The 13,403-nt window shown below is 47.4% G+C and overlaps 1 protein-coding gene across 9 annotated transcripts in view; it reads left to right on the forward strand.

Annotated features, from left to right (window-relative positions):
- LOC121569141 (microtubule-associated protein 4) overlaps positions 1-13,403 on the forward strand; it is a 143,914-nt gene that overhangs the window by 113,402 nt on the left and 17,109 nt on the right. The gene's annotated exons all lie outside the window — the stretch shown is intronic.

Consider the following 13,403-nt stretch of genomic DNA (forward strand, 5'->3'; position numbering starts at 1 on the left):
ACCCCACTGGCTGTATATTTATGGGGGTTATTTGTTAGAATAATGTCTAGTAGAGTAGATTTTACTGGATTCTTAAAGTTGGGACGGGTTGGTTTAGTTATCAGCTGAGTTAGATTTAGAACAGTACAAATATCTTTTAATTTATCGGATACTGGTGAAAGCCAATCCAGGTTAAAATCTCCCAAAATCAGTAATTCAGAGTTTGCATAGTTAGACAGTATATCAGATAATTTGCATAGAGTACAAGGAGGAGCTGAGGGGGGGCGATATACCCCTGCTAGTATATACAGTGAGGGAAAAAAGTATTTGATCCCCTGCTGATTTTGTACGTTTGCCCACTGACAAAGACATTATCAGTCTATAATTTTAATGGTAGGTTTATTTGAACAGTGAGAGACAGAATAACAACAACAAAATCCAGAAAAACGCATGTCAAAAATGTTATGAATTGATTTGCATTTTAATGAGGGAAATAAGTATTTGACCTCTCTGCAAAACATGATTTAGTACTTGGTGGCAAAACCCTTGTTGGCAATCACAGAGGTCAGACGTTTCTTGTAGTTGGCCACCAGGTTTGCACACATCTTAGGAGGGATTTTGTCCCACTCCTCTTTGCAGATCTTCTCCAAGTCATTAAGGTTTCGAGGCTGACGTTTGGTAACTCGAACCTTCAGCTCCCTCCACAGATTTTCTATGGGATTAAGGTCTGGAGACTGGCTAGGCCACTCCAGGACCTTAATGTGCTTCTTCTTGAGCCACTCCTTTGTTTCCTTGGCTGTGTGTTTTGGGTCATTGTCATGCTGGAATACCCATCCACGACCCATTTTCAATGCCCTGGCTGAGGGAAGGAGGTTCTCACCCAAGATTTGACGGTACATGGCCCCGTCCATCGTCCCTTTGATGCGGTGAAGTTGTCCTGTCCCCTTAGCAGAAAAACACCCCCAAAGCATAATGTTTCCACCTCCATGTTTGACGTGGGGATGGTGTTCTTGGGGTCATAGGCAGCATTCCTCCTCCTCCAAACACGGCGAGTTGAGTTCATGCCAAAGAGCTCGATTTTGGTCTCATCTGACCACAACACTTTCACCCAGTTCTCCTCTGAATCATTCAGATGTTCATTGGCAAACTTCAGACGGGCATGTATATGTGCTTTCTTGAGCAGGGGGACCTTGCGGGCGCTGCAGGATTTCAGTCCTTCACGGCGTAGTGTGTTACCAATTGTTTTCTTGGTGACTATGGTCCCAGCTGCCTTGAGATCATTGACAAGATCCTCCCGTGTAGTTCTGGGCTGATTCCTCACCGCTCTCATGATCACTGCAACTCCACGAGGTGAGTTCTTGCATGGAGCCCCAGGCCGAGGAAGATTGACAGTTCTTTTGTGTTTCTTCCATTTGCGAATAATCGCACCAACTGTTGTCACCTTCTCACCAAGCTGCTTGGCGATGGTCTTGTAGCCCGTTCCAGCCTTGTGTAGGTCTACAATCTTGTCCCTGACATCCTTGGAGAGCTCTTTGGTCTTGGCCACGGTGGAGAGTTTGGAATCTGATTGATTGATTGCTTCTGTGGACAAGTGTATTTTATACAGGTAACAAGCTGAGATTAGGAGCACTCCCTTTAAGAGTGTGCTCCTAATCTCAGCTCATTTCCTGTATAAAAGACACCTGGGAGCCAGAAATCGTTCTGATTAAGAGGGGGTCAAATACTTATTTCCCTAATTTAAAATGCAAATCAATTTATACCATTTTTTACATGCGTTTTTCTGGATTTGTTTGTTTTTATTATGTCTCTCACTGTTCATATAAACCTACCATTAAAATTATAGACTGATCATTTCTTTGTCAGTGCGCAAACGTACAAAATCAGCAGGGGATCAAATACTTTTTTCCCTCACTGTATATACTGAGATCATGTGACAGATCATGTGACACTTAGATTGCACACAGGTGGACTTTATTTAACTTATTATGTGACTTCTGAAGGTAATTGGTTGCACCAGAAGTAAGCAAGGGGCACCACCAAGCAAGTGGCACCATGAAGACCAAGGAGCTCCCCAAACAGGTCAAGAACAAAGTTGTGGAGAAGTACAGATCAGGGTTTAAACAAATATCAGAAACTTTGAACATCCCACGGAGCACCATTTAAATCCATTATTAAAAAAATGGAAAGAATATGGCACCACAACAAACCTGCCAAGAGAGGGCTGCCCACCAAAACTCACGGACTAGGCAAGGAGGGCATTAATCAGAGAGGCAACAAAGAGACCAAAGATAACCCTGAAGGAGCTGCAAAGCTCCACAGTGGAGATTGGAGTATCTGTCCATAGGACCACTTTAAGCCGTACACTCCACAGAGCTGGGCTTTACGGAAGAGTGGCCTGAAAAAGGCCATTGCTTAAAGAAAATAATAATCAAACACGTTTGGTGTTCGCCAAAATACATGTGAGAGACTCCGCAAACATAAGGAAGAAGGTATTCTGGTCAAATGAGACTAAAATTGAGCTTTTTTGCCATCAAGGAAAACGGTATATCTGGCGCAAACCCAACACCTCTCATCACCCCGAGAACACCATCCCCACAGTGAAGCATGGTGGTGGCAGCAACATGCTGTGGGGATGTTTTTCATCGGCAGGGACTGGGAAACTGGTCAGAATTGAAGGAATGATGAATGGCGCTAAATACAGCGAAATTCTTGAGGGAAACCTGTTTCAGTCTTCCAGAGATTTGAGGCTGGGACGGAGGTTCACCTTCCAGCAGGACAATGACCCTAAGAATACTGCTAAAGCAACACTCGAGTGGTTTAAGGGGAAACATTTAAATGTCTTGGAATGGCCTAGTCAAAGCCCAGACCTCAATCCAATTGAGAATCTGTGGTATGACTTAAAGATTGCTGTACACCAGCGGAACCCATCCAAGTTGAAGAAGCTGGAGCAGTTTTGCCTTGAAGAATGGGCAAAAATCCCAGTGGCTAGATGTGCCAAGCTTATAGAGACATACCCCAAGAGACTTGCAGCTGTAATTGCTGCAAAAGGTGGCTCTACAAAGTGTTGACTTTGGGGGGGTGAATAGTTATGCACGCTCAAGTTTTCTGTTTTTTTTGTCTTATTTCTTGTTTGTTTCACCCCAAAAAATATTTTGCATCTTCAAAGTGGTAGGTATGTTGTGTAAGTCAAATTATACAAACCCCCCAAAAATCACTTTTAATTCCAGGTTAAGGCAACAAAATAGGAAAAATGCCAAGGGGGGTGAATACTTTCACAAGCCACTGTGTGTGTCTGGTGCCATGCCAGTATACAGTAGGTAATGCCTAAATCCTTCCAAAATCTGCCTGTCCAACCTGACACCATATGGAATAACTTTGATTAATAGCCTGAGTTTGTCGTTTATTTCTCCCTTTGAAGTTGCCTTGTTGGATACAAGCCTTTGTGGTGACTAGATCCGCACCTGAGCCACACACCAAATGAGCAGCTTAACATTAACAAAAAAAGGCTCAGTTTTCTGACAGCTAAATACAGTGAAACACAATGGCATCCACTCTCACTAAATCACTCCAAACATTCTATAGACGGCCAGCAGCTTCTTTAATGTGCAGAGAATAGTCACCAAGGAGGATCGTTCCTTTGGAAGGCACAAATATGTTGTCAAGGTTGCTGCCTCTTAGCGGCTTCCAGGTGAGGCTGGAGGTAATGACTGTATTTTAATGAGACTACGTACGCCTCAAGGATTGATCAAGTCATCTGAGGAACCAGAGGGAAATACTCAAGAAAGTAGTCAGGAAATGCATGTTTAAAGTAACTGTCCAGTGTTTCCAGATTTCTATGAAATATTACGTATAATTAATTACAATATGAGTGAAATAATTTTCCTTCCAAAATTTTTTAATTAAGTATGTTAAAAAGCAGCTTTTTGTGTGTGTTGGTATGGTGTGGGCGTACACCAACAACAGAATGGTGTGGCCAAATACCGGTCATTTAAAATATTCATGCGAGTAGACTGTTGATTGGCCAGCTCATCCTCTTCTGGAGGATGACCTCATTGTCACGCCCTGGCTCTGGGGACTCTCGTATGTTGAGCCAGGGTGTGAGTTTCTAGTTTTTGTATTTCTATGTTGGCCAGGGTGGCTCCCAATCAGAGACGGCTGAAGCTCGTTGTCTCTGATTGGGAGCCATACTTAGGTAGCCGTAAGGCATTCGTTTGGTGTGGTCTCTTGTTCCTTTTGGTTTGTGTTTGTACCGTAGGACTTCACGTATCGTTTGTTGTTTTGTTCGCAGTGGTGTACTAAATAAAATATGTACGCATCTCACGCTGCGCCTTGGCCCGCATCTTTTCAAGACGATCGTGACAGAAGAAACCACCACGACTGGGTCAAGCAGCGTGATGAGGAGAGAGGTTGGACGTGGGAGCAGATGAGCGAGCGTCTGGCGAGAGCCATGGAGGCCGGGTCCACGGGGGAGAGAGACGGCCAGAAAAATTTTAGGGGGGGACTCACGCCGTGGACGACGAGGCAGCGGGAGGCCGCAATAGAGCGGTTAGCGGAGGAGGCCGCCAGGTTACGGGGGCCACTGGTCACCAGGGGGAAGGAGAGTGTTGAGGCACGGCGAGAGGTACTGGGGTGTGTTGCCAGTCTGGTCCGGCCCGTTCCTGATCCCCGCGTAGGGCCAGTGGTGTGTGTTCCCAGCCCGGTCCGGCTTGTTCCTGTCCCTCGCACCGAGCCTGTGATGCACGTCGCCAGCCCGGTCCGGCCTGTTCCTGCTCCCCGCACCAAGCCTATGGTGCGCGTCGCCAGCCCGGCCCGGCCTGTTCCTGCTCCCCGCACCAAGCCAATGGTGCGCGTCGCCGGCCCGGCCTGTTCCTGCTCCCCGCACCAAGCCAATGGTGCGCGTCGCCAGCCTGGCCCGGCCTGTTCCTGCTCCCCGCACCAAGCCAATGGTGCGCGTCGTCAGCCCGGTCCGGCCTGTTCCTGCTCCCCGCACCAAGCCAGTGGTGCGCTTCGTCAGCCCGGTTCGGCCCGTCCCTGCTCCCCGCACCAAGCCAATGGTGCGCGTCGTCAGCCCGGTCCGGCCTGTCCCTGCTCCCCGCACCAAGCCTGTGGTGCGCGTCGTCCAGTCCGGTACAGCCCGTGCCTGTTCCACCGGTGTCTGGTCGGCACCGGTCAGCTGCTCCACTCCGGAGCTAGAGCAATCCGCTCCACCAGTATTCAGTCCAGCTCCGGCCAGCAGGGCCAGACCGGACCAGGGGCACTTTGGGGGGTTAGAGAGGAGTGGGGGTCATGCCCGAGCCGGATCCGCGCCGAGGCGGAGTGCCCACCCGGTCCCTCCCCTGTTGTGTTTGGTTGGCGCGGTCGGAGTCCGCGCTTTGAGGGGTACTGTCACGCCCTGGCTCTGGGGACTCTCGTATGTTGAGCCAGGGTGTGAGTTTCTAGTTTTTGTATTTCTATGTTGGCCAGGGTGGCTCCCAATCAGAGACGGCTGAAGCTCGTCGTCTCTGATTGGGAGCCATATTTAGGTAGCCGTAAGGCATTCGTTTGGTGTGGTTTCTTGTTCCTTTTGGTTTGTGTTTGTACCGTAGGACTTCACGTATCGTTTGTTGTTTTGTTCGCTGTGGTGTACTAAATAAAAATATGTACGCATCTCACGCTGCGCCTTGGCCCGCATCTTTTCAAGACGATCGTGACACTCATCCTCTATGAGGAAATAGCAAGCATTTTTTAAACGGTCTGATTGAGATAGAAATTTGAGGTTGTGTTTTTGAAGTGTTTTTTTTCTCCAATTTATGCTTTGTCCACAAATACGAGTATAGGATAAGTCAACAACATTATTTGGGTATGAGTTAACAGAACTTTTAAAAATGAGATTTTTACTGGACAGTTACTTTAAACTTCTTCGGAAGGAGTTTCATTGGTAGTTTTGAGTGTTAGTGTTGGAGCAGTGAGTGTTTTTCCTTATGATGCAACTATGGAACTTTAAGAAGCAATCTGATGGTCTCAACATCCATGTGGAGATGGTGTCTTTTCGCTGTCATGCGTTTTCTGTCACCTCCCATAAAAAAACTCTTACTTAAAAGGATCAGAAAAGTGGTTTCAAGGCTGTTTAGCCACCTTTAATAGAGCTTGAATTGTGTCTATGCTAATGAAAGGTCTAATGAACTGACCCAGCATAGTAAAGACAGTTGTCTCCGATTGTGTTAGTTGGCTAACTAAAACAAGAGATGAGGGTGCCAGGCGGCTGTCTGTGAGATGTATTAGGATAGATATAATGGATTCACGGGTGACCGCCACAATGTCATATCTCCAGATAATGTCTTCCCTCACAATGATATCAGCGTCATAGGCCCTAAGAGTGATGAATGCTTCTAATCAGATGCTCTATTCATGATTTATGAATGCCCTTCTACTGAAGGGTTCAATATGGCTGCTTGTTTACATTTAGCCCTGCTGCTCAGTGGTGGTGAAACTGAGACACAAAGCTGGCTGTTGAGGTTGTTTGAGTATGTTGACTTCAGCAGCTTTATAGGTCCCAGCGCAGTCGGAGTACTCTGCATATCACCTTTGTTGGTATTCACCAGCTAATCCATAATTACCTTGTGAATGTAGCGAGAAAATCCACCGTGCAAAAGCTTCTCACAGGCTTGTTTTGAGGGTGTCTCTTCATACCGCTTCATAAATAGACCAAATACTGGGTTTGGGTTCAGAACAAGTCTATTGGATATCAAATGTCTTAGCTAATTAAGATATCCAGTTAATAAATCATATATAAAGACAAGTCTGTTAAAGCTGTGGACTACAGAGACGAAGCCTCATGTTGTTGTGCCTTGTCTCGTTCCATTCCCTTTGTCGTGTAGTCTTACTGGATTTGGGTCAGCGCTTTGTTTTGTGCCTTCATTATATTAGTCCACCTATCGGGTTCTCTGGTTTTCCTCTGTTCTCCTCCCTTCTGAAGTTTGTGGAGCACTGTACACAGTTATGTATGGCGTCTACGTTAACAATGTGCTTTTCAAGGCTGCACTCCTCCCCCCCATCCACTCCCCCCTCCACGATCCCTCACTTCAGACAGCCCTTTGCCCTCTCTAATCTCTCATTTGGGTGCTTAGACAAAACAATTGAAAATGTATTATGCAAAGGTGTGGGATTTAGGTCTGCAGTAATTGAAGCAGGGTCAGTGGTAAATGGGTATCCACCCCTCCTCTCACACAAAGCAGTTGGGGTTTTCTCTGGCTGATTATGCTGATGTGAGGGAGGTGTTGTTAGCGGAATCGCTAACACTGCTAAAGAGCCTTTTCACCATTTGTCATAACAGTGTAGCTAATAGACTTTTAAGCTAATGGGAGGATACAGGATTCCTTAGTTTCTAGATATTGAGGGTTGAATTTGGCCATAGTGATAGCACTATGGTATTTGTCCTTTGTTTTGAATAGACTCCCACAGGCTGTACAGTCACAACTTTCTTTGGACTTCTCGTAGCAATATTATCCAAAGGTCAAATAATGCAGACGTTTAATGGGAGGGAAATATGACAGTCAACGATATCTAATCCTCATTTTGGGTTGTTTATAATAGTGGATTAACAGTTTAACTGGGTTGTTGCTGACACACTGCATAGCTGAAATATTATGCATTGGTGTATTACTCTACAAACCTCTGGAACAATATTGATTTAGTTGGTTATTTAGCAAGGAAGATACCGGTCTATTTAAGAAGGACTGAGCTATTTGCGCTTAGCCGAGGAGCATTTCTATTTTGCGGTGTAGTGGTTTCATTAGGCCATCCTCTTGTCCAGCTGTTTAATGTGATAATCCCTGAAGCTCTGTATCATCATATCAATATAGAAAAATAAACAGAATAATGACTATTGACTTTCCTTATAACTGGACAGAAAGCCGGGGGCACCATCAGTCTAGTCATTGTCATAGCTTTACCAATCAATCCATGTAATTGACATGTACACTATAAATATACAAAAGTATGTGGACACCCCTTGAAATTAGTGGATTCTGCTATTTCAGCCACACCCGTTGCTGACAGGTGTATAAAATCGAGCATGCAGCCATGAAATCTCCATAGACAAACATTGGCTTTACTGAAAAGCTCAGTGACTTTCAACGTGGCACCATCATAGGATGCCACCTTTCAACAAGTCAGTTCGTCAAATTTCTGCCCTGCTAGAGCTTCCCCGGTCAACTCTAAGTGCTGCTATTGTGAAGTGGAAACGTCTAGGAGCAACAACAGCTCAACTGCTAAGTGGTAGGCCACACAAGCTCACAGAACGGGACCGCCGAGTGCTGAAGCGCGTAGCGCGTAAAAATTGTCTGTCCTCGGTTGCAACACTCACTACCGAGTTCCAAACTGCCTCTAGAAGCAATGTCAGCACAATAACTGTTCGTTGGGAGCTTCATGAAATGAGTTTCCATGGCCGAGCAGCCGCACACAAGCCCCTATGATCACCATGCACAATGCCAAGCATCGGCTGGAGTGGTGTAAACCTCGCTGCAATTGAATCACGCTTCACCATCTGGCAGTCCGACGGACAAATCTGGGTTTGGCGGATGCCAGGAAAATGCTACCTGACCGAATGCCAACTGTAAAGTTTGGTGGAGGAGTAATAATGGTCTGGGGCGGTTTTTCATGGTTCGGGCTAGGCCCCTTAGTTCCAGTGAAGGGACATCTTAACGCTACAGCATATAATGACATTCTAGATGATTCTGTGCTTCCAACTTTGTGGCAACCGTTTGGGGAAGGCCCTTTCCTGTTTCAGCATGACAATGCTCCCGTGCACAAAGCGAGGGCCATAAAGAAATGGTTTGTCGAGATCGGTGTGGAAGAACTTGATTGGCCTGCACAGAGCTCTGACCTCAATCCCATTGAACACCTTTGGGATGAATAGGAACTCCAACTGCGAGCCAGGCCTAATCGCCCAACATCAGTGTCCTCACTAATACTCTTGTGGCTGAATGGAAGCAAGTCCCTGCAGCAATGTTCCAACATCTAGTGGAAAGCCTTCCCAGAAGTGTGGAGGCTGTTAAAGCAGCAAAAGAGGGACCAACTCCATATCAATGCCCATGATTTTGGAATGAGATGTTCGACGAGCAGGTGTCCACATACTTTTGGTCATGTAGTGTATAATGGTCTCATGTAAACAACCACATGGTACTACTTTTGCTATCTAGTAAACTTGTTAGCTACTTCAGTAGATGTTGAACACATTTCTAACTGCAAATGAACACATTTCTAGCTGTAAACGTGTTAAATTATAGCCATGGTATAAAGGGAATAATCAACTCGGGGCTCTATACGTTCTCTGGAAAATAATGCAACTCCTTGGAAGGCTATACAAACGCTTCACACCACGTGGCTGTTGCCACTCTAATCTGGTGGTCCCTGCGCGCACGACCCACGTGGAGTTCCAGGTCTCTGGCAGCTTCTGGAACTGCCGTTCTGCGGCCAACAAGGCAGAGTTCATCTCAGCCTATGCTACCCTCCAGTCCCTCGACTTCTTGGCGCTGACGGAAACATGGATTACCACATAATACACTGCTACTCCTACTGCTCTTTCCTCGTCTAACCATGTGTTCTCGCATACTCTGAGAGCATCTGGTCAGTGCGGCGGTGGCACAGGAATCCTCATCTCTCCAAAGTGGACATTCTCTCTTTTTCCCCTGTCCTCATTTGAATTCCATGCTGTCACAGTCACTAGCCCATTCTTAACATCCTTGTCATTTATCGCCCTCCAGGTTCCCTTGGAGAGTTCATCAATGAGCTTGACGCCTTGATAAGTTCCTTTCCTGAGGATGGCTCACCCCTCACAGTTCTGGGTGACTTTAACCTTCCTACGTCTGCCTTTGACTCATTTCTCTCTGCCTCCTTCTTTCCACTCCTTTCCTCTTTTGACCTCACCCTCTCACCGTCCCCCCCTACTCACAAGGCAGGCAATACGCTTGACCTCATCTTTACTAGATGCTGTTCTTCTACTAATCTCACTGCAACTCCCCTCCAAGTCTCCGACAAGTCTCTCGCTACTCTCTCCTCTTCCATCCTGTCATCTCTTCCCTCTGCTAAATCCTTCTCCCTCCGATCTCCTGAATCTGCCTCCTCAACCCTCCTCTCCTCCCTTTCTGCATCTTTTGACTCTCTATGTCCCCTATCCTCCCGGCCGGCCGGCTCGGTCCTCCCCTCCTGCTCCGTGGCTTGACGATTCATTGCGAGCTCAAAGAAGAGGGCTCCGGGCAGCCAAGTGGAAATGGAGGAAAACTAGACTCCCTGCGGACCTGTCATCTTTTCACTCCCTCCTCTCTACATTATCTTCCTCTGTTTCCGCTGCTAAAGCCACTTTCTACCACTCTACATTTCAAGCCTCTGCCTCTAACCCTAGGAAGCTCTTTGCCACCTTCTCCTCCCTGCTGAATCCTCCTCCTCCTCCCCCTCCCTCGTCCCTCTCTGTGGATGACTTCGTCAACCATTTTGAAAAGAAGGTTGACGACATCCGATCCTCATTTATTAAGTCAAATGACACCGCTGGTCCTGCTCACACTGCCCTACCTTATTCTTTGACTTCTTTCTCCCCTCTCTCTCCAGATGAAATCTTGCGACTTGTGACGGCCGGCCGCCCAACAACCTGCCTGCTTGACCCTATCCCCTCCTCTCTTCTCCAGACCATTTCCGGAGACCTTCTCCCTTACCTCACCTCGCTCATCAACTCATCCTTGACCGCTGGCCATGTCCCTTCCGTCTTCAAGAGAGCGAGAGTTGCACCCCCTCTTAAAAAACCTACACTCGATCCCTCCAATGTCAACAACTACAGACCAGTATCCCTTCTTTCTTTTCTCTCCAAAACTCTTGAGCGTGCCGTCTCTAGCCAACTCTCCTGCTATCTCTCTCAGAATGACCTTCTTGATCCAAACCAGTCAGGTTTCAAGACTGGTCATTCAACTGAGACTGCTCTTCTCTGTGTCACAGAGGCTCTCCGCACTGCTAAAGCTAACTCTCTCTCCTCTGCTCTTATCCTTCTAGACCTATCCGCTGCCTTTGATACTGTGAACCATCAGATCCTCCTCTCCACCCTCTCCGAGTTGGGCATCTCCGGCGCTGCTCACTCTTGGATTGCGTCCTACCTGACAGGTGGCTCCTACCAGGTGGCGTGGCGAGAATCTGTCTCCGCACCACGTGCTCTCACCACTGGTGTCCCCCAGGGCTCAGTTCTAGGCCCTCTCCTATTCTCTCTATACACCAAGTCACTTGGCTCTGTCATATGCTCACATGGTCTATCCTATCATTGCTACGCAGACGACACACAATTAATTTTCTCCTTTCCCCCTTCTGATAACCAGGTGGTGAATCGCATCTCTGCATGTCTGGCAGACATATCAGTGTGGAACGTCGGATCACCACCTCAAGCTGAACCTCGGCAAGACGGAGCTGCTCTTCCTCCCTGGGAAGGACTGCCCGCTCCATGATCTCGCCATCACGGTTGACAACTCCATTGTGTCCTCCTCCCAGAGTGCAAAGAGCCTTGGCGTGACCCTGGACAACACCCTGTCGTTCTCTGCTAACATCAAAGCGGTGACCCGATCCGGCAGGTTCATGCTCTACAACATTCGCAGAGTACGACCCTACCTTACACAGAAAGCGGCACAGGTCCTAATCCAGGCACTTGTCATCTCCCGTCTGGATTACTGCAACTCGCTGTTGGCTCGGCTCCCTGCCTGTGCCATTAACAACTCAACTCATCCCTACAACTCATCCAGAACGCTGCAGCCCGTCTGGTGTTCGACCTTCCCAAGTTCTCTCATGTCACCCCGCTCCTCCGCACACTCCACTGGCTTCCAGTTGAGGCTCGCATCTACTACAAGACCATGGTGCTTGCCTACTGAGCTGTGAGGGGAACGGCACCTCCTTACCTTCAGGCTCTGGTCAGACCCTACACCCAAACGAGGGCACTACGTTCATCCACCTCTGGCCTGCTAGCTCCCCTACCTCTACAGAAGCACAGTTCCCGCTCAGCCCAGTCAAAGCTATTTGCTGCTCTGGCACCCCAATGGTGGAACAAGCTCCCCCACGACGCCAGGACAGCGGAGTCACTGACCACCTTCCGGAGACACTTGAAACCCTACCTCTTTAAGGAATACCTGGAATAGTATAAAGCAATCCTTCTACCCCCCCACCAAAAAAAAAGTAATAAAAAAAAAGAAGAAAAAAAGTGGTTGTCCCACTTGCTATCATAAGTTGAATGCACCAATTTGTAAGTCACTCGTCTAAATGATGTAAATATAGTGCATCTAACTTGGAAACACAAATGGTTGTAGTCCATTTGCTTTCTCTGACGTCAGATAGGTTTACATTATGTTTGTTGAAAATGTATCACTGCCTTTCTATGTCACCTAATGGCAGTTTACTACCGTGGGTCAGAGCATCATTCCTACAGCGTGAGCCTGAGGCGTTGTGGGAACATTAGGGAACATTAGGGTTAAGGGCCTGATGCCACTAATTGCTCCTCTGGTGTGGAGCGGGCCAGTACCCTAGATGGCCTGCCCTCTAATGAGGCACCCAGGGGTGAGAGAGTAGGTGAAGGATGAGCAGCTTCTGGAGAGTGGTGCACTGCCAGCCAGAGGGATGGAGGGGGCAGAGCTTCAGGGAAATGTCCAGGAGAAAATAGTGAATTAGGGGGGGTTTTGTGTTTCACATACTGCACATTGCTAGAACATTGTGTCACTAGACCTCTTGATGATGATTATTATACCCAAGGCTCAGTCGGGTCTTTCTTGTCACTTCACTGAAAGTATCAAGGCCGCAGAGCTTGTATCAGCAGATGTGAATAGACTAATAGGCTCTCTCTCATCTCTAGCTCTGGGTGCCTGTGCTATGGTGAATTAGCTGTGTCCACCCCTCAGGCTGCCATGTCTGTGTGTACAACCCAGAGCTGCTCAGTGTCTAATGCAGCAGGACAGGCAGGCTGGCCTTCCACACTCTCACGGCCATGTTTTACTAGACAACCATACTTTACTAGGCAAGCAAAGCATCATAACAAATTTGCAGTGACCAAAGGGTCTTTATAAACTACTGCCACTTGTTCTCTGTAGAGTCTGTTCTGGCTTTACTCAGAACACTTCAAGATACAGTATGGTTGGTAGGATGAGTTCAAAGCGACACTATGTAGTAATGCAATATGTAGCCCAAATTAAATTGAAGTAGTTTGTGTTTTTGTTGTGTGCCGGTATATGTGGATCTGCGTTGGTGTGTTGGTGTATGCGTACATGTCTCTGGAATGCAAAAGAGTGTGTGCATTTGTCTGCCTGACTGTCGGTCTGTCTGCCTGACTGTCGGTCTGTCTGCCTGACTGTCGGTCTGTGTAGACAATATTGAGAGATGGTCATGGTCATGGTTTTTCATCAGCTCTGTCGGTTGGTTGATTGCCAGGG

Source organism: Coregonus clupeaformis, chromosome 7, assembly GCF_020615455.1.
Source record: "Coregonus clupeaformis isolate EN_2021a chromosome 7, ASM2061545v1, whole genome shotgun sequence".
Classification (NCBI taxonomy): Eukaryota; Metazoa; Chordata; class Actinopteri; order Salmoniformes; family Salmonidae; genus Coregonus; species Coregonus clupeaformis.